This window comes from Haemaphysalis longicornis, unplaced genomic scaffold, assembly GCF_048455015.1.
Source record: "Haemaphysalis longicornis isolate Haplotype H1 unplaced genomic scaffold, Haemaphysalis longicornis Haplotype H1 scaffold_60, whole genome shotgun sequence".
Classification (NCBI taxonomy): Eukaryota; Metazoa; Arthropoda; class Arachnida; order Ixodida; family Ixodidae; genus Haemaphysalis; species Haemaphysalis longicornis.
In genome coordinates, this window is record NW_027526408.1 from 1048622 (window position 1) to 1071251 (window position 22630).

Genomic DNA, 22630 nt, shown 5'->3' on the forward strand with positions numbered 1-22630 from the left:
CACCTTCGACAGGCGAATCGTTCGAAAGCGCCTTGGGCTCTCCGCTCTTGCAGTTTCCTTCGTCATTCAGTGCTCCAGGACTTGGAGTGCTGGGTATTATGGGTGATGCCACGTTGTTTACGGTCGAGTCGTAAATTATCTCGTTTGCTTCCGCTGGTCCTAACGTGGTAGGCGTAAGTGCCCTTCGCTCTGATACTTTCTTGTGGGTTGTAACGTCGTTGTAATTGGTTTCTTCAGAATTAGACACGAGATGGCCGGTTTCTAGTAGCATTACACCTTGCGAATTCACATTCAGTTTTGTTGTAAGTTGGCTTTTTGTCATTCCCTGCTGCATTACGTTGGTTCGCGTATGAAGTATCGGTGCTGTCCCAGTATTCTTCCATGTCATGTCGGTGTTTCTGCAGCTCTGCGTATATTCGACCTCTGTAAGACGCAATGGGCTTTTCTCGGGCTCTCTGAGCTTGGACCACTTTAAATTCAGCCTTTACCTTTGCCATACAAACTAATTCTTCAAACGTAAGTGCATCTTCAACCTTGGCTTCTAATTCATCAATGTCCACGTGTCTTCAACTTCACGTTTAATAATTTTCAGTGCGTCACGATTCTCATTCAAATTCAGAATAAGCGCTCTCAACTCACTTATTGGTGGTATTTCGATTGGGAGGAGGTCCATCTTCAACGTTGCCGATGATGGACGTGATAGATTGTCGGACAGTGCGCCGCCTTTCGAGTAGGGCCTCCATATTCCGGTCCAGCGTCACAAATCTCGTAGGTGCTGGCAACTGGTCTCACAAGGCCGACGTCGGTGTCGTCTCCGCGTCAGTATCGTATCCACATGGGATCATCATGCACTGTTTCGGGCCTAAGCCTCGACTTCTTCCACCTCCTTTTTCGTAGGCTCCTTCGATGATCCTCGGTTCGGTCTCTGCCATCCGCGGCTTCATTCTGGCTCCCGAGATACGAGAGAGCGGCCGAAGACCAGCAAAATCCGCTCAGGGTGGCTCCCCTCTCGAGGTCCCTAGTCGCGGGTTTCACGGCTCCAAAAATATGTTGACACAGGGACGAGCACACAGGGACCAAGTGCCAATACCACTTTTTTTTCCAAGAAGCGCCGTCCAGGGCGCAATTATGGTGGCAAAGTTGTGAATGGGGCGGTGGAAATATGAACAGAGTCCAAAAAAGTTCCGTAGGGCTTTCATGGTGGTCGGTTGAGGGAACTCAGCGAACGCGCGAAGTTTGGTGTCGTCGGAAGGAATTCCATCCTTCGACACAATCTGTACCAGTACGGTCAACTTTCGTGCCACGAAATGGCATTTGTTCATATTGAGTAGCAATCTGGCATTGACAAGGCAAGTCAAAACCTTATCCAGGCGCCTCAAATGAGTGTGCTTGTCGGGATAGGAAATGACGATGTCATCGAGATAACAAAGACACGTTTTCGACTTCAGGCTACGCGAAATAGTGTCCATTGTCCCTCCGAACGTGGCAGGAGCATTGCATAGGCCAAAGGGCATAACGTTAAATCCATAGATTCCACCAGGAATAACCGACGCCGTTTTCGCGCGATCCGCCTCTTCCATGGGTACCTGTCAATATCCAGACCACCGATCAAGGGCAGAAAAAAACTCCGCGCCTCGTAAACTGTCGAGGGCCCCGTCGATCCGTGGTAAAGGAAAGACGTCTTTCCACATTATACTGGTCAGACGGCGACAACCTAGGGAAAAGCGAATGGAACCAGCATTTTTTGTTACAAGCACAACGGGACACGCCCAGGGACTGTTTGAAGGGTCGAATTACGCCACGCAGTGCACATCGTTCACTTGCTCGTCAATATTGCAGCGCTCCTTCGGTGACACACGGTGCGGTCTTTGGCGAATAGATGCACGTGAGCCGGGATCAATGCAGTTACAAACTGCAGATGTACGGCCTAGCGGTGCCTTTGCGCCGTCCAAACAAGAGCGGAACCGATATACCAGAGCGAGGAGCCTCACTCGTTGGTTTGGTTTCTGGGCAGCATCGATCGAAGCGCCAATATCCGGGGGTGACGGGTCTGGTGCTGACGGGGCAGGTCTCAGTACAGCCTCTGGAACCTGTGGGTGAAAGTCCTTGGGTACGGTGGTGAAAACCTGTGGCCCGACAACTTCGACGCAGTCAAGGACCTCACCGTTCAGGACATGAAGGGGATGCAAGGACCCCTTAGTGACTACTATGGCGTTCGGGCCTGCATGAACTGTCAGTAAGGTGAGGGGCAGGGACAGCAATATCCGGCGACGAAATAAGGGCGACGGCGTAAAAATAACAGGTGCGTAGGGAACGGAAAGGCCGCAGAACGGTATTAGAGCAGCCAAGCAGGGAGGAGTGTCCGTGTAGTGAGCCACGGTAAGCTTTTCAGGGGCACCGGACTTTAGGTCCTCATTAGGCGCGTCCAAGGCGGAATCAAATTATATTTCTGCACGCGCAAAGTCTAATATAGCGCGATTGCGATATAAGATGTCCCAACCTGAAATGACGTCATGGGAGCAGGAGGGCTGTACGAGGAACTCGACGGAGAATACGACGTCCTTGATCATGAAGCGCGCCGTGCAGGCTGTCTAACGTTTTACAGGTAGCACAGTTGCGGTACATCACAAAAATTGCGCCCGCGGCGTCGTAACTACTCTAAGCAAGTGCCAATGATCGGCGTTGATGATGGAGACGGATGCGCCTGTGTCGACAAATTCACCTGTACATACACCATGAACAGATACGTTGATTACATTTGTAGGCCTTTTACAGTTCGAAAGTCGCGCAGCTCTTGCCTCCGGAAGTGCGGCGGGTAGTTTTCCTGTTGAGTTTGGTTTACACGACGTCGCATAGGAGATGATGAAGGTTGACGTTAGGAGGTTGAACGGCGGCTTTCGGCGTCACGGGTGGCAGAAACTGTGAACACCCGTGTGGAGAGCCAACAGTGTGGTTTACAGTGTCATCATTAATTGTGGACACGTGCGGACGGCAGTAATGGGCCACACGGCCTGAAAGCCAGCAGGCAAAACAGATGAGGTGAATATCAGGCGTCCGCCAGGGATTCTCCGGTGGTGGATTCGTGGGTATCGCAGACCGTGGTGAGGTTGGTGGCATGGCCGAAAACGACGCTACAGCTGGCTGTACAGGTCTCCCCATGGCTTCTGCATACGTAAGGGGTGCATAATAAAGTGTGGGTGGCAGCGCCTCAGCCACCTGTTCTTTGATCATGGGGAAGAGTCGGCGGGCGAGGTAATTGAGTTAGTCACTTCGGTAGGCTGCGCAGGCACTCCGTAGCATGGAAATGGGCCAGGAACAGACGGTGCATCGTTTATTCGGGCGCGAGGATTATAAGTGACACTTGTCGAGCGACTTCTTCGTGAACAAACTGTTCAAGCTGCCGTATCAAGGAGGCGTTGTCCCCTGCCGCTATAAAGCTCGACAGCGGCTATCCCAGGACAGAAGAGCCCCGAGTAGGCGCCTTCTGCCTGCTGACTTCATCGTAGCTTCGGCACTCGGTGATGATGTCAGAAGCGGTTCGCAGGTCTTTTTCTAAGGTCACCTGGAAAGCATCCCCATCTATCCATTCATTAGGTGCTTTATTTTCTCTACTTCCGGCATAGCTGAGACAATGAGGTTGCATCAGTCCACAACACCCTCGATATATCTTGTGAAGGTCTCTCCAGGGCGCTGCGCTCGTGTGCGGAGACGCTGCTCTGCCTGAAGCTTCCGCACGGCGGGACGGTCGAAGACCTCGACATGACGGTTTTTTAAGTCGGACCAGGTAGTCATGGTGTCGGCGTTGTTGTGGAACCACTTCTTGGCTAGGTTGTTCAAATGAAAGTCAACGTTGTTAAGCTTTCATTTCATTTCAAGTCTTCATAAAATCACGTTTTTTGGTACACAAGGAGGCGGGAGAAAAATTGCCACCCCATGGCAGCTTGGCGAGGCCCCTGCCTCCTGTAACATGGACAACGTAAAAGCACAGTACATAAAAGGGCATTTTGTTGTCAACCATAGACAAAACAATATGCTGCCAATTTTTCTACATTGTATAAATACATGGTAACGCACAGATACATAAATACCTACGTATGCAAAGGAAAAATCAACTTGGCATGCAGTCTAAAATTCTCATCGTATCCCGAATAATGCAACTCAGAAGTGTAAAGAAGTATTGTCACGTGGCCGAAGACGACGCAATTGTCTTAAAGGAAAACAAGTTTATTGGAGCGAAATTGTGCTCCTCCAGCAACTAAAAAGAATACAGAGGCGGCGAAGCAGCGGTCAACAAATTGATTTGCGCAGGCGAGGATCGTCGAAAGGAATGCCGCGACTTCTGCTCTGCAGGCTTTTATCTTTCGGTGAGAGGGTTTCTGGAACCGTCGATTTACATGCAGAACAGTGTATATCAGACAAGATTATTCTGGGCTAGTGACGTTAAGATGAAACAATCTGCTTATCTGAATCATATAGCCCTTGCGGCACAAAAAATAAAGAATGAAAGACGCGCTTCGCTTGGGACACAGATAACAGAGCCGGGCGTGGCCGAGCAGTAAAAACAAACAATCAATAAACAAATCCATACGTGGTTCGCGGCAGTATATACAGCTACATACAAATTCAAGACAGACAAATACAGTTCTTCGCACTTTTACATCAGCATCAATCTTCGAGTAAACGCAAGATTTATTTATTAAAATCAGGCCTATGACACAAGAAAATATTACAAAGCTCTAAATAATTAACCATTAAGTTTTAGCTAAACGCGTGTTCAACTGATAAGATATATGTCCTTCGCCAGCCTTTGAAGGCTGTTTAGCAATACCGGTATTTTGTTTGCTTCATAGCATATTATCTCCGTAAATTGTTCTGTTAAGAGAGACCGGCCAGAACTCCGGATGCCTCGTAACACATGCCTAGATATTTCCAATTAAGTTAAACACAACAACCGGGCTATTCGTACTTTTATTTTTTTCTGTAACTTGCTTCTTGCAGAGACGGTAATCATAGAAGTTTGGGAGGCTAACCAGGTTTTTTTCAATCAGAGGACGCACGGGGTGGTCACAGACAACTTTTGAGACATTTCTTATTATTCTACTGGGTAATCCATTAAGTTTACGTATATTTGTAGAAGTAGTGGTATCCCATATAAAAGCAGTATTCAATGTATGGTAAGAACAGTGATTTACATAGTAAGATTCTAGTACTCATTAAAAGCAAGTTTCGGTGACGGTTACGTGTACCTGTGACACGTGACAGTTTAGTAACTACTTGATCTGTATGTAAGTCCCAAACCATATTTTTAGAAAATATTACTCCTAGCGTCTTAAAACTACTTACTGTTTGAATGGGAGAGCCGCTTAAGAAATCAGTTTGATTTTGGTGCAGCTATTTGTTTTTTGCTCGGAATACAACAGCTTTGGTCTTGTCAGTGTTTATACCTAGTCCATTACAGGATGCCCATGCACCAAGTATAAGCAAACTTTCATTTCCAAGTTTAAACAAAACTTCACAGTTAGTAACCGAAATAAATAGACTTGTATCATCTGCGTAAATTACAAATTCACCTAAAGGAGCGAGTTGAACAATATCATTGATATAGATGTTGAATAGGTAAGGCCCTAGTATACTACCTGGGGTGCTCCCCTGGGGGATTAATGGTGAATATTTAATGAAACATATTGGGTACGATTACTTAGATATGACTCGACGATATTGTGCGCTATGCCATGTATACCGTAGGATTACAATGTTTGCAACAATACTTTCCTATTAAGGAAATCAAATGCCTTGGAGAAATCTACGAAAATTCCAAGAGCTAATTTTTTGTCTTCAGTAGCTTCAAGAATGAACTCTTTTTTACAGAAGTGCAAGTTCAGTAGAACAGTTTTTTTGAAATCCGTACTGGGATTTTGTTGTGAATGCTGTCTATATGTAAAAGGAATGCAGAAGTATTTCTAATACCTTAGAAACACATTAGCCTCGTGTCTTTTTCCCATCTGTTGTGCGTGTTTATTTGTTCGTGCTGTGACAGCCACTCTTCCACGTCGTCATCCGTTCCATTGAAGTTAGGGGGGGGTCTCGCTGGTGAAGCGCATCCGAACAAATGATGGGTGGTAGTGAGTATGGTACCATGTCTCGGTCGGTATCACGCTGCATCCAGGCTGTAGCCGTCTGCTTCCTAACTCCAGGATATGGTATCGGAGTCGTGCGATGCTACTCTTGGGCCACGCTAGGAACGAACCCGCACACTCCACCTAACTGAAGCGTGGTTTATTTGACCACCAGCAAACAGTTAGAGGTGCGGAGAAACCGAGGTTCTTCATGCCAAGCAACCTCTTTCCAACGCAGCCCTCGATCGACTCGTGCGCGAAGCGCTGCTTCTGCCTTGTCGTCGTCGGGCGTGTACCAAGCCGAACATCGCCAACGGGGAAAGGTTCTGTCACAAACGACTTTGCCAATTACTGATATCACGTCCGTAATCAACGTTACAAAATGTGTGTATATATATATATATATATATATATATATATACATATATATATATATATATATATATATATATACATATATATATATATATATATATATATATACAAGATATATATATATATATATATATATATATATACAAGAAAAAGTTTCTTGGACACCGGTCAAACTTATGAAAAAAAAGGGGACAGACGTCGAAAAAGAAATGGTTTTTAACGTTGCGGCTCGAGGACTGGCCTTTGACCGGAGGACCGGCGGGACGAAGGCCAGTACTCCGGCCGAAACGTTAAAAACCATTCCTTTTTCGACGTGTGTCCCCTTTTTTTCATAAATTTGACCGGTGTCCAAGAAACGTTTTCTTGCAACTACATATATATATATATATATATATATATATATATAGCGAATAAGAAAATGGGAAATGAGGGGCTCGGTGAAATAAGAAGAAAATAAGAGTTGGCAGTCAAGAAAACCGCGGAAAGCAAAGGGGAGGTTGTGGTGGGTCATAAAATGAGGTGGAGAATTTTTTAAGTCAAAAGAAATTGGTGAAAAAATGCCCGCCGTGTGGGTTTCGAACCCAGGACCTCCAGAATACCGGTATGGTGCGATAACCACTACGCTACCGGTGGGGCCGTTTCCCCACCAGTTCCTCGGGTAATTATGTTAAGGTATTTTTGTTTCCTGTACTTGGGGGTGGTAGCCAGCACCACTCGAACTACACGGGGTGAAGGGGACCTTCTTTTAAAGCCCCAGGACCAGGCCATGACTCGAGTGTCTACGACATGTCGAGAGTGGTCGACCAGCGTTGAACCCTCTTAAGCTACCTTTGACACCAAGACTGCAAGAACAGAAGCCCCCGCTAAGCATGTAGCGAATGAGAAAATGGGAAATGAGGGGCTCGCTTAAATAAGACAGAAAATAAGGTTTGGCTGTCAAGAAAACCCGGGAAAGCAAAGGGGAGGTTGTGGTGGGTCATACAAACAGATTAAGAATTTTTTGAGTCAGAAAAAACTTGGTGAAAAAATGCCCGCTGGGTAAGATCCGAATCCTCGACCTCCAGAATACCGGTCCGGTTCGATAACCACTACGTTACCGGCGGGACTTCGGTAGCGTAGGTTCGGGTCCCTCTATTTCCCGGCGCACTATCGTCGTCAGAGGGTCGGTATGAGTCGCCAGGTCATCGGTCGGCAGTGGGCGGGGTGGGTTGCCGCATCCGCACACGACGATGTTGCCGCGGTGTGAGGGAGGCGGGTGGCATCGTCCCGCGATGGGTGTGACGTCCTCGCCGAAGCTCCGTGTTGTGCCAAGACGGGCCGGACAGAGGTGGGGAACTTGCACCTCTACCACAAGATGTGACGTCACAATTAAGGCACTCTCGTAATAAAATGTATTGACAGGCAAATACAAGCTGGTAGGTAAAGCAGCTCGAATGTTCATGGAACAGCGCGCACGTCCACAAGGCTCTCAGCGTCGTTGTCGTTCCTCTCTCAAGGCTGTGTACCGGCTTGGCAGTGGCGCATATCCCTGGAGGAGAGGTTCGCCATAACTGAACACCTGGATTGCCAATGTGCAAGATCCCGTGACAATATATATATATATATATATATATATATATATATATATATATATATATAGAGAGAGAGAGAGAGAGAGAGAGAGAGAAATAATACTTTGGAGAAGGTAGCGGCCTCAGACCTCTGAGACCGCTACCTTCTCCAAAGTATTATTTCTATCTTGTGATCATCTTCAAAGCCCTCTCGTTCCCTTTATATATATATATATATTTATATATATGTATATATATATTTATATATATGTATATATATATATATATGTATATATATATATATATATATATTGTCACGAAGACAAGGACGATGCAGTGGTGTTGAATGAGAAACACGTTTATTGGAGCGAACTTGTGCTCCCCTAACAACTCAAAAGAATACAGAGGCGGCGAAGCAGCGGTCAACAAAGTGACTTGCACAGGCGAGTGACGTCGAATCGAATGCCCCGGCGTCCGCACTGCAGGCTTTTTATCTTTTGGCGCGCGTGGTTCTCGAAGCGTCGATTCGCATCGAGAACATAGTAGATCCAAGAAGATTATTCTGGGCTGTTCACGTTAGATCGGAATGCTCTCCCTATCACAACAGATAACACATGCGGCACAGAAAGAAAGAATGGAACACGCGCTTCCCTTGGCGCAGAGATAACACAGACCGGCGCAGCCGGGCGGTAAAAGCAAAACACAAATAAACAAACCCAATGTATGGTTCGCGGCAATATATATATATATATATATATATATATATATATATATATATATATATATATCGTAAAGGAGATAGCCGACACCTGGGTAGTCGGTTAGAGAAGGGTTTATTCAAGGTCGAGACGTGCACACGCAAGAGCCGAGAGCAGGGTTCCACGAGACCAGACGCCGAGCGTTCTTCTGCTTCTTCGTCTTCTTACACCGATGCACCGCTTACCTGCATAGGCGGATAGCGCTGCGTTAGTTCTACTTGCTCTGAGGCGTCCGCTCATACTCTTCGTTACAATCCCCTCCCCCCCGGTCAAAGAGGAGCCATCCTGGTGTCTCACGGGGACGATACGATGAGTGGTTCGACGTAAGCTTTGAGGCGCTGAATGTGAACGAGCTCACGGCCGCGACAGCGCTGGTCGGCAGAAGGGGTGACCGGCTCGACAACGTAATTTACTGGAGACGTGCGTTCGACGACGCGGGAGGGGCCGTGGTATCTCGAAAGCAGTTTAGTGGATAGCTCAGGTGACTCATTCGGGACCCACAGCCAGGCAAAAAGCTGCAGGCAGGTGTGGACTCGTCATGGCGAGTCTTCTGGCGAGCTTGTTCTTCGGTCGTGAAGGATTGCGCTAGCTGATGGCACTCTTCAGCGTGTTTCACAACGTCAGAAATCGGCTTGGTTTCAGAAGCATCGGCGTGGTATTGAAGAATCGTGTCGATGGGGCAGGAGGGCTCACGCCCATACAAAAGTACAAAGGGAGAAAAGCCGGTTGTGGACTGTGTGGCGGCATTATAAGCGTATGTGACGAATGAAAGCAGGACATCCCAGTCAGAGTGATCCGACGCCACATACATGCCAGCATGTCGCCCAGTGTGCGGTTGAAGCGCTCGGTTAGGCCGTTGCACTGCGGATGGTAGGCCGTAGTGGTCCGATGGACGGTACGGCATGCTGTCAAAAGCGCCTCGATGACTTCCGATAGGAAAACCTTACCGCGGTCACGGAGGAGTTCGCGGGGCGCTCCATGACGCAGAATAAAATGGCGAAGAAGGAAGGACGCAACGTCGCTGGCCGTAGCAGCGGTTAACGCTGCAGTCTCAGCGTACCGGGTAAGATGGTCAACAGCTACGATGACCCAGCGGTTGCCAGCCGCAGTGCAAGGGAGAGGGCCATACAGATCAATTCCGATGGGGTGGAATGGTCTCATTGGACAAGGTAACGGTTGCATGGGGCCGGACGAATGCTGAGGCGGGGATTTACGGCGCTGACAGTGTGTGCAAGAGCGAACGTACTGGTGCACAAAGCTGTACATGCCCCGCCAGTAGTAGCGGAGCCGAAGACGTCGGTAGGTCTTCAGGACACTGGCCTGGGCACAATGAGGCTCACTGTGAAAGGAACCACGTATTTCTGAGCGCAAGTGGCGGGGGATGACGAGAAGCCACTTGCGCCCGTCGGAGTGATAGTTGCGTCGATACAACACGTTATTATGAATGACAAAGTGAGATGCTTGGCGCCTAAGTGCCCGAGACGCTGCAGTTGGGGTTGCACTGGACAGATGGTCGTAAAGGGCAGCGATCCACGGGTCTTTGCGTTGCTCCTTGGCATGGAGTCACCGTCAAGGGGAGCTACATAGCAGCTTGCGCTGGAAACGCTGTCAGCATCAGATGTCAAAGGAGAACGCGAAATGGCATCAGCGTCGTTGTGCTTGCGTCCTGAGCGATAAACAACACGAATATTGTAGTCCTGCAGACGGAGAGCCCACCGCGCAAGACGACCTGCTGGATCTTTTAGCAAGGACAACCAGCAAAGCGCATGGTTATCGGTTAGATCGTCGAAGGGGCGGCCGTATAGGTAGGGTCTGAACTTTGTAAGGGCCCAAACGATGGCTAGACATTATGTCTCAGTTACTGAATAGTTTGTCTCTGCTTTTGTGAGGGTGCGACTGGCGTCGGCGACTACGTATTCATCAAATCCGCGCTTCCTCTATGCTAGGACGGCTCCCAACCCGATGCCGCTGGCGTCAGTGTGGATTTCCGTCGGGGCCGTGGGGTCGAAATGCCTCAAGATGGGCGGAGATGTCAACAGACAGCGTAGTGTGGCAAACGCGTCGTCGCAAGCCGGTGACCACGCTGAGAGGCCATTGTCGCCACCGAGGAGCTGAGTTAACAGAGCGCTGATGGATTGAAAGTTGCGTATGAAGCGGCGGAAATAAGAGCACAGGCCGAGGAAGCTGCGAAGAGCGTTCTGCGTGGTAGTTTTCGGGAATTCCGCCACAGCACGGAGCTTCCGCCACCGCCACCGCAATTCCGCCACCGCACCACCTGGATCGGGAAGGATTCCATCCTTGCTAACGATGTGGCCGAAGATCATCAGCTGCCGAGCACCAAAGTGACATTTTTTTAAATTCAGTTGGAGTCCTGCGGCTGACATGCACGTCAGTATTTGGTCTAGGCGAATGAGATGGGTCGAGAAATCCCGAGAAAATACCACGACGTCGTCAAGGTAGCAAAAGCAAGTCTTCCACTTCAGGCCACGAAGAATGTTGTCCATCATTGTTTCGAATGTTGCGGGCGCGTTACAAAGACAGAACGGCATGACGTTAAATTCGTGCAAGCCGTCGGGAGTAACGAACGCAGTTTTAGGACGATCTGTGTCTGCCATGGGGACTTGCCAATAACCTGAGCGTAAGTGGAGGGAGGAGAGAAATTCAGCTCCCTGCAAGCCGTCGAGGGCATCATCTATTCGTGGCAGAGGGTAGACATCCTTGCGAGTAATCTTGTTTAGACGTCGGTAGTCAACACAAAAGCGGATGGAGTCATCTTTCTTCCTTACAAGGACAACAGGGGAGGCCCATGGACTGTTTAATGGGCGGATAATACCGCGCTGCAGCATGTCGTCTACCTGATCGTCAATAACGGGACGTTCAGTGGTGGACACGCGGTAGGGTCGCCGCCGTACATGTGCGTGGGATCCGGTGTCGATGTGGTGTGTTACAGTTGACGTTCGGCCGAGTGATATCTTTGCAGAACCGAAGGACGACTGAAATCTATGTAGTAACTGCAGAAGTTGGTATCGTTCTTGTGGAGTGAGATTTGCGTCGATAGCATGACGGAAAACTTCCGAGGAAGGTGGCGACGTTGGACATGGAGAAGAGAGCGCGTCGATCTCCACATGCGGCAAATCGTCGGACACATCTACGACGACGGCAGAGCCTGTCGGCTCGATGGTGCCGAGACATTCACCGCGGAGCAGGGAACGGGGGCAGGAGTCGGGATTAGCGACAACGATTCTGGTGCGGCCGTTCATAACAGTCAACAAGGCGAAGGGCAAAGGAATAGACCGGCGATAAACGAACAGGGAGGACGGCGTAAAGAGAACGTTTCCCTCAGAGACAGCGCTGCAGGATAAACTCACGAGGACGGCAGCAGATGGTGGAATGGTGGTGTCCTCGGCAACGACAAGCTTTTGAAAAGGGGGACTGGTAGCAGGAAGGTCCAGGAAGGGGGAGAATTCAACTTCAGCACGGCCGCAATTGATAACAGCTGTGTTCCGTGACAGGAAATCCCAACCCAAGATGACTTGATGTGAGCACGATGAGAGAAAAATGAACTCGATGACGTACAGAACGTCCTGAATGACTACTCGTGCGGTGCATGCGTCTAAGGAATAAACGTGTTCTGCGGTAGCGGTGCGTAATGATAGTCCCGAATGTGGCGTCGTCACTTTCTTTAAACGGCGGCATAATTTTGCGTCTATAACCCAAACGGCGGCTCCAGTGTCGATGAGTGCGACCGTAGCGACACCTTCGACAGCGACATCAATTACGTTAGATGGGGAAAAGTTAAGTCTTTGGCTGTTTGATGGCGACGCAGTTCTTGCCTCCGGAACTGCGGCATCTAGTTTTCCGCGTCGCTGGAGGCAGCACGGCGGCGCATAGGAGACAGAGAACGTCGCCGTGGGGACATGGAACGACGATTGTTGAAGTCGCGGTGGTCAGCCGGGTCAGACTCGAACCGGGGACGAGTGGGCGGCAGATTGAAAGGCGGCGAGGAATGGTAACTATTCGGGGGAATTCCTCGTGGGGGTACCATGTTGCGCCGGCAGTACCGAGCCACGTGTCCTGGAATGCAACACGAAAAACAGATGGGACGGTTGTCGGCCGTGCGCCAGGGATTGCCAGCCTGATATCCTGAACGCGGCGATGGCCTCACAGTGGTGATGGGAGCGGCGGCCATGGGAAAGCTGATCCTGGGCCTCGCTGCGACATCAGCACATGGTGTCGGCGCGGCGTCGTGCAAAGTCCTGGGCGCAGCGACGTCGGCAAATGATCTAGCGGTGTTGTCGGCGTAGGTCAAAGGAGCGGCCGCAGGAGGATGCGGGCGTAAACATTGGAGTCCTTCGGCAACCTGCTCTTGGAGGACGTGTCAAACAGTAGCGGCAAGTGGGGAGCGCGGTGGTTCCGTGTACGGCAGAAGGGACAGCTGGCGAGCGACCTCTTCTCGCAGCAATTGCTGGATGTGCTGGAGCATGGCGGGATTCTCGTGGGCATCAGTGGCTAGGCTTGCCAATGGCTCATGCATGACTTTGCGCCTCGTGAGTGCCCGCTCTTTGCGCAGCTCCTCCTAAGACATGCAATTACTGATGATGTCGCCAACCGTTTGCGGGTTTTTAGCCAGCAACATCTGAAAAGCGTCGTCGTCAATGCCCTTCAGAATGTGCTTGACTTTGTCGTGTTCAGTCATACTGCTGTTTATCCGTTTGCAGAGGTCGACAACATCTTCAATATAACTTATGAAAGTGTTACCCGCGCGCTGTGCACGTTCGCGCAAGCGCTGTTCTGCGTGAAGCTTTCGGACTGCTGGGCGGCCAAAAGTAAACAAAAAATCAACTTTGAAATCAGCCCATGTCTTCAAGCGATGCCCTTTGTTCCCGTACCAAAGTTCAGCGACAGCGTGCAGAAAGAAGCTCACTTTGCTTAGTCTCATAGCTTCGTTCCATTGATTATGTGTACTCACTCGCTCGAATGATGTCAACCAATCTTCCGCGTCATTTTCATCGGCGCCGTTGAAGCCCGGTGGATCTCGCTCGCGTATGCCACCGGAGTACATCACAGTCGGCGGCGATGGCGTAGCGCTCTGGCTGCCTCCGGTGTTCATGACTGCGGGGAGTTTGCGGCTCCGGAGTTCCAGGACTGGATCGATACCCCGGCTCCTCCACCACTTGTAAAGGAGATAGCCGACGCCTGGGTAGTCGCTTAGAGAGGGGTTTATTCACGGTCGAGACGTGCACACGCAAGAGCCGAGAGCAGGGTTCCGCGAGACAACACGCCGAGCGTTCTTCTGCTTCTTCGTCTTCTTACACCGATGCACCGCATACCCGCACAGGCGGATAGCGCTGCGTCAGTTCTACTTACTCTGAGGCATCCGCTCATACTCTTCGTTACAATATATATATATATATATATATATATATATATATATATATATATATATATATATATATATATATATATATATATATATATATATATGTATACAAATATGCATATTTCTTTGGTACGCAAGTTGCTGGCCTTTGATGCGGCTGTTATTTGTGTTTGTTATACTGGCCATCGTTGTGCATCAAGCAGGAATAAGAAACTATTCTTACTTCGCTTCAAGTGAGTTTAAAGAGCATATCAACTATCAAAGACTTTTAGGTTAAGTTATCCTCCATGTTGGAACCAAATCAAGATTTTACTTAAAACACACCAGGTACAGCAATTTAATAAGGCCTTTATATAAGAATAGACAGCTTCAAATCGCTTGGGAAGATCCACTTGTCCTAGCATGCCATCCCTGGAGGTACCTCTTCCCAGCAGCGCATACCTGCCGATGTTCGCTTGCAAGTGGTATTAATAAGTTTCCGTTCGTCTGTGTAATGCTGCAAGGAAAAAGACAAGACAGGATTTTGTTATTCTTGGGCAAACTTGTATAGTCCTCATAATTTTCCGCCGACCCTTCGTAGGCACAGCATAAAACGCGAAAACTAGGGCCACAAGTATTATTCGGTACAACCAATTGAAATGAACCGTGCATTAACCAACCGATTTTCACAGTTCCTCTACCATAACATATACATGTTTATATCTAAATTTTAAACTGACAGTTACCGGTATATAAAAACAAGAGAGTAGTTAAATGTTTCTTGCACCCAGCGATAGGTGTTTTCAACAAAACATTTTCAAGACGCAAACAATGCCCAAAGCTGCATATACTCATACTCTACCCAGTCACCTACACTTCGGTTGTAAACAACCCTTTGGTACGAAAAAGAAAAGAATCAAAACCCTTTCACCTTGTGATGAGAGAGGTGCCGCGACGCTGATGCATCGAAATGATCCGTAGGTTCTGGTTAAGCTACGCTGGAGACTTGCTTGCTTAATTTCGAGGACCATAGCACGATCTTTACGTCACATTGAAACGCCACAAGAGCAGTGTAGGAAGTTCTTCCTCTTCCTACATGACAGGCGACGCTTTTCATCATCATCTTCTCCAGCATGGACCGAGCGGTGGCACGTTCTCGTGTTCCACGCGTAGCAGTTTGATTAAAGCCTTCATTCTCATCAGACGTGCGCTCTCCGCTCTCTCTCGAAGGCTTGGCAGCCGGAGGACCTCGATGTTCATTACGTGGTGCCGAAACCCGGGATCTCGCGCCAAGGCCTACCTCATCGACGCCCGAGCCGCGTAAGCCCTTTGAACCGACGCGGCGCTGGCGACCTTGGTCACAGAATCCCCGGCCGCCAGCTGACCACCATGGAACGGCTGCTCCGACGTCGCCAGAGCCTCCGCTCTCAGCTGGTCGGCGTAATTATGGAAACTTGGGCAGCGTTGCGAGGGCAACCTGGAGTTTCGACATCCGACGTGAGCGTTCTTCTTGAACGAATTTAAGTGCTCCACCATCAGATAAGAAAGCTGGACGACCGGATTTTGTCTCGACGCCGGACGACCTGCTGGATAATGAGACGTCGGACGCCGGGAAATGCGGAGATAAGGTCGTGAACACAACAGTGACACTGCGTTTCGAGCTGCAGAACGCCCTTACATCCCGACTACCCACACGACTGATGAGCTGCCCGACTCCGGCCACCAGCAAGTCTAAGCTGCCTCAGCTTGACTTAATCAAGTTTGAAGGGGAGCGGAAGAACTGGCAGCGTCTCTGGATGCAGTTTTCATCGGCTGTGAACAACAACAGCGAAGTGAGCACTGCGGACAAGTTCAACTATTTGAGCACCCTTGAGACTGGAGCAGCCGCGTCAGCCATCTCTGGGCTTCAGGCTAGCGAGGAGTGCTACAAGAATGTGGTTCACATACTGAAGAAGCCCTTCGGAGACGAAAGAATCATCGTAAAAGATCAGCTCGGATAAATTCTGGACCTGAAACCGGTTTCGTCGTCTAGCAACACACAGCAACTTCGACGTCTCTACGATCAGATACAGGTGCATGTACGAAGTCTGAAGGCTCTTGGCACCAGTACCGGTAATTACTGCTTGATGCTACGGGAGGTTCTCTTTCGAACGCTACCGCCCGACATGGTCTTGAAGCACCACGAGCTCTTCAAGTCACCGACGTGTACTTCAACGACAACCAGCTCGACTCAAGCCGTAGTTGGTCAACAGAACGAGACGGCACAACCCGGACAAGAACTCTAGCAGCTTCTCGAGTTTTTCGACAATCAAGTTCGGTGTCGAAAAACCGTGGCCCGTCAAACCGCTGTGACAACGCCGGACGTCGCCGTGACACCACAAGAGCCACCTAGACAACAGAAACTCCGAAACTCACACACCGTAGCGGCTCTGCAAAACTCGTCGAACAACCCTCAATGGTGCTTGTTCTGCCAGTCCATGAAGCATCGTTCCGAGGTCTGCGACAGCGACTAATGGAGCCTAAAACGGAAGAAGCAGCTGCTCCTCGAGGAAGGTCGATGCTTCCAGTGCCTCAAAAAAATGGCACATGGCGATAAACTCCCGAGGCCGAATGCGGTGCGGCAAGTGCCCCAGAAGGCATGCCACTACCATGTGCGCGCCAGACACCTCGAGCAGAAACGAAGTGGCCTCTACGCCCGTTAGCCTGGTTTCTCGACAAACTGCCCCTGTGGTCCTGCTTCAGACTGTGACCGCGACAGTCAAAGGTTCTGCGTCATCGGACGCTGCCGGATCCTCTTTGACGGCGGAAGCCAACGCAGTTTTATTACTGCCGATGCGTCGCGAAAATAAGGCTGCGAATTCCTGGAAGATGAGACTTTAACTGTGGGTGTGTTTGGAGCCCAGAAAACGACAAAAACAATTAGAAAAGTACGTCTCCTCATCGTTTCCGAAAACACAGAAAGGCCCGTGCACATCGAGACACTTGAAATACATGCTATATGCAACGAGCATATCCCCGTTCCAGATGATCAAGTCATCACGAATATGGAATCAATGCGTTTAGACACACGAACACTCTGCGCACCAGGTTTCAAAGAAACCAAATTAACGATCCTTATTTGCTCGGACCACTACTGGGATCAGGTAACCTGTAACGTGATGCCAGTGACAACGAAGCTGAAGGCAGTGGAAACGTTGCTAGGCTGGACTGTTCAAGGCCCGCTGCCATTAAGAGCTAATGTCACGCACTGTGCTAACGTTGTCGTGCGACGAGCGTCCGTGGAAGCCAAAAAGGTCTCGGAAGTCTCTAACCGTTTCTGGGACGTTGAAAGCATCGGCTCCAAAGGCGAGGACGAACGAAATTGCGAACGCGATCTCTTCATTACCAAGTTTGAGGAAACAATCAAAAAGACGAACGAGCGCTATGAGGTCACGCTTCCAAGGAAACCAAGGGTTGACTTGGCCGATAACCTTGCTGTGGCAGTGAAGCGGCTCCACATCGTAATGAAAAAACTAGGAAAAGATGCCAGCCTCATGCAGAGGTATGGCGCTACTATTAGAACGTACTTCGAAGAAGGATCCGCTGAAAGGGTACCACCGACGGAAAACGTCCCTCGGAAGCGGTTGTATTAGATGCCCCACCGAGCAATGATCCGCAAAGACTGTTCTACGACGAAAGAGCGAATCGTGTTTGACGCATCATCCCATGAAAATGGTGCGCAGTCGCTTAACAAGAACTTGGAAGCTGGCCCGAACCAGAACCCCGACGTCGTGACCCTTCTACTGCGTTTTCAAAGGTACAACGTAGCAACCACCGCTGGCGTCGAGAAAGCATTTCTCCTGATTCTACTACGTGAAGAAGACAGATATGCTATGAGATATCTCTGGTTTAAGACATTGTCTCAAGAAAGTCGAGCGTTACCAGAGCAGAAAATCTCGAGAATGACTCGAGTTTCTATCGGGGCCACTTCAAGTCTTTTTTTTGTTGACAGCTACATTGAAGCACCATTTTCGGCGATGCGAAAAGAAATATCCTTCTACAGCCCGTCTGCTTCAGGAATCCGCGTGCATGGGTGACCTCAATGGAGCTGGTAACAGTGCACAAGCCATTAAAATGCATAAGGAGATCGTTAAAATTTTTCGTGCTGCGTCCATGAATATCCGGAAGTGGGTGTGCAACGATCCGTATGTTGCTGCTTCTTTTGAAGAGAAAATAACTGCCCAGGAAAAGGTGCTTTGTCATCCGTCTGGGACGACAAAAGTCCAAGGGATTTCATGGGACCCTGAAACTGACACGTTCTCCTTCAAGAACAACAGCCTTCTGCATTTCATACAGCAACACAAAGTGACAGAACGATTCGCTCTTCAAGCTATCGCAAGGGTGTATGACCCGCTGGGTTTTCTGTCGCCCTTTCTTATCAAAGCGAAGATCCTGCTGCAAGACATCTGCCGAGAAACCCTTGACTGGGAAAACCCCCTGACATCTCGACTGCGAAGCATATGGCTCAAGTTGGCCGAACAAGTAGCCATACTGCACGATGTAGTCATCCCAAGATATTTAGGTGCCTGAAGTGATGGCCAGAACTGTACATCCAACCTTCACTTCTTTGCAGACGCAAGCGAGTGGGCTTATGTAGCCGTGGTCTACCTAACCATCCACAATGCCAGCAGAAGTGCTAGGACAGTCCTTCTCTTTGCAAAGACGAGAGTTTCACCACTAAAAACAGTTACGCTAGTACGATTGAATTGATGTCAGCGTTAATAGCGGCACGTATCTACGGCTGCATTAAGAACTGCGAAGTCGACATTGAAAAGTTACGTTTTGTTCAGACTCACAGATTGCCTTCTGCTGGATTAGAAAAGCTGAATTAGATTTATTCTGTTCCGTCGGCGGATCTTCTTCCCACGAAGATAGATAACTATTAAGAGATAATCACTGCCACAACTTGTTGAGAACGGTAGCCATTTGCGAGTAAGGGGCAAAGCTCGGTTCCGTCTGCGCTGCGCCTAACACCCCCGCAAAGATTACTCGGGAGCCATGTGGCGGCATCAGGGATGACTCCAAAACGCGGCTGTGACTACGCTCCCTTCCTAAATGTCTAGGCTTCGTAATTCAACACAAATTGTGAGAAATACAAAGACCAAGCCTAGACCTATGCAACGGGTGCGGCCGCCTGCAGCGCGCCACGGCGAGCTGCAACCGCGAGAGGAGGTGCTGACGATATAGGGTCCGCCCACACCAAGGCAGCGAAGCCTTTAACACCAACTGCAAGGGTGCCATTGCCGTGCTCGACAGCTCCTGTCTGCTTGCTGCCTGAGACGCTTGACTGTATGTATATTACAACTTTATCGTTGCTTTCAACTATCTTCCAAGGGTTGCACAGTGCTTGTAACTGCCACGGTGTAGTAGAAGAATTGGCGACGGAAATAAATTTCCCAGCTTGCGGTTAGCTTACTTGGCAGTGCTCTCCCGCTGCCTTCATCTGCTCTGTAACAACGTAGATAACCAACTTTCAACACTTCAACACTACGGAGAATAGGCTTTTGCATCGAGACCCCTTCGACTAGAAACACCTCCTGCTATGAAACCTTCTGGTCGGTCCCTGTACCCCTTCATCAAGGTAACTGTTCGCGGCCATTTTGTGCACAAATACTCCTGCCTTTGGTGCGCATGACTCATGTTAGGGAAAGCTTCGGGCTAATAAATGACTCCGAAACCACACTTTCCGTTGGGTGACGTTCTGCCGCTCGCATTCCCCGTTGCTCTGTTTTCGGAGAGTATGCGGGACATGCATACAGCGGCTAGAACTAAAGACTTTGCTGTTAGCCTCTATTGAACACTTGTTGAAAACAGCGGTATTGAGGTGATGTTGAGCAACTACTAAATCGTTTCTATTTTAGCTGCAACTAAAATAGTTGTTTATTGCATTGCTAAGGGTCGCGATAAAACACCGTCCAGAGTATACTAGCCTAATATCAACCTTTTTGTTCAACTAGTTGCGCTAATGTTGCTGGCTAGGGTGTAGGGTTGAAAGTGTAACATTCTAGGCTATATCACGGGCTTGGTTCATCGCATTCATATTACTCAAGTGTCGGTGCCCTTTCCTAGACAGCAACAGCCGGGATTATCACGCGTCACGCATGGGCGCCCACGCAAAGAAGGCATGTAAGGTAACATCATGATAACAAGGCCGCGAATAACGAACAGTGTAAGTGGCGCTAAGGAAAATACGACAGCTTTTGATCGCAGGTGAAAAAACCAGCGAAATAGACGGAAGACGTAGAAGAGACGAGACAACACACACACGTCTTCCGTCTATTTCGCTGGTTTTTTCACCTTCAAAATGTACCAACTGGCCCAGCAAGCTGCACTTCTTTTGATCGCAGCCGACCAGTCAGTTTGCAGATAATACAAATGGCAGGAAGGAACCGATGCATTCATCACGGCCGCCTTTCTTAACGCCCTGTTTCAGTGTCAACCCGCTAGATCTTTGGCAGGGCATGCTGCAAGCAGTGGGTGATAACGCGTCGAGCAGTTGCCGCTCCTTTACCGACGCACTAGCATGCGCTAGACAACTTTAGTAGTAAACGTGCTGCGCTGACAGTGGCCTCTCTCCGGTGTAACGGCCCTATTAGGACTAGAGAATGCTAACTCATACTTCTAGTAACGTAATTACCATTGTTTAGCCACCTGGCTAACCTCATGTGCTGCACCAAAAAAAAATAGCCGCGTATAATCTTCCTACGCTGCAAATATCACGATAGGACGATAGTCTTCGGAGGCCTGTGCTATGTCAATGCCTCTCTTCTCAACCCTGCCCATCTCGCGCAATACTTTCCTCCAGTTTTGCTGCTCTCTCGGTAAAGACGATGGAAGTTCGCTAAATTGCATTTATTTTCCCGCTTTCCTATCTTCGCGCACCATATCGTGGAACCTTTCCGTCGTTTTAAAGTTCGGAGGCCGCCACAAGTTCCGGGCTTGGGCGAGAGTCCTATTTGAATTTTTGAGTTAGCATATTGTTTAATAAAGAATTTTTCATTTCCAAAAGAAAATACCACGCGTACATCTGCATTCCATTGTAAGAACACTGCGAGTACCAGCAGTATGTTGATATTTTGCCACAAGTATGTTTAATGTTTCTTCCTAAAAGATGTTGGTAAGTGCGCAGTATGGTCTCATATTTAGTAGTGTACATAAGCTCCTCGTTCAACTGAGCTTCTAAATTTTCACCGGCGATCTGTATAGAGGGAAAGACCGACAGACATAAGGCCAAAATTTTCGCATTTAGGTAGCGAGAGAAAGGCAATCGTCCTGAGAGGTTAAAACTCAAAATATGTGTGTAGGTTGCAGGTTGGAATCAAACATATGCTCGGTGCGTTCGAAACGAAAGCCACGTTGATTAGGGCAATCACGATAGCGACTGGCAGAAGATTAGCAGGTTGACCGCTGCTGATATTTGACGGCAGCATCCGGCAGACGTTGTCATTTACAAAGGTCGCCACATTTCGTACCGCATGCCATCATAGACAGACTGAATAGTGAACCTCTGGCATAGTGTTAGTAAATATACATCGTTACAGATAATATTGGCAGTGTCAACCTGCTTATCCCGCTTCGCGGAAGGAGTCTTTTAGGGCCAAGCTCTTAGGTGCCCTCCGGTTGCGCTCTGGCTGGGCCGTCACCATCTTAGTAACCGAGTGAAAAACAAGGACACCGAAAACAGGCGAGATACGGCGAGCAGTAAACCGAAGGACGAAAGTATGACGAAAGTGTGAACGGGATGGCAGAATTCTATGCTGGTATGAGACACTCTTGGCGGCGGCGACGCCCTCGGAATTAACATCTGAGCAGCGTGCGTCGCCGTGTATTCTACGATGACGCGATAGCTTCCCGAGACGAAGAAATTTTGTATGCCGCTGCAGCTGAACGAGGCGCCAGAGCTAGAGTACCTTGCCCGAGCATAGGTACAGCGCCGCTAACGCCAGAATCGAGAAGTGCATGCCGTTGAAGCAGCGTTCTGCGCATCGCCAGGACCGAAACAGAGCGTTGGAAGGGTCAGGCTACTGCATATTGGTTTGTCCTTATTACCCCTCGAAACCTTTGGTGCATCAAATGTAGTTGGCAAGCTGTAGGCCCAAAAAATGTACAGCGGTTTCCTGTTAGTCGCTGTCTACTTTCGCCTACCGCGCTCACCATTAACTTAGCGCACTTTCTTGCCCTCGTATTCACCGCCCATCAATCTACACCGATGTTAGTAGTGGGGGACTCTAATGTATATATTAAGATAAACAGAAGTCTTCCACTACTTATGTGCGAGAACATCTGGGTCCTCTCCCTCGTTACGCGTAACAAATAGGGCACCACCTCTTCAAATACATGCATATACCTCCTCTTTCAGACCCAGGCATTGGTGCAGCAAGCACAACATATATTCGTTCATTTTTCCGACCACAAAACCTCTTCATGACAGTC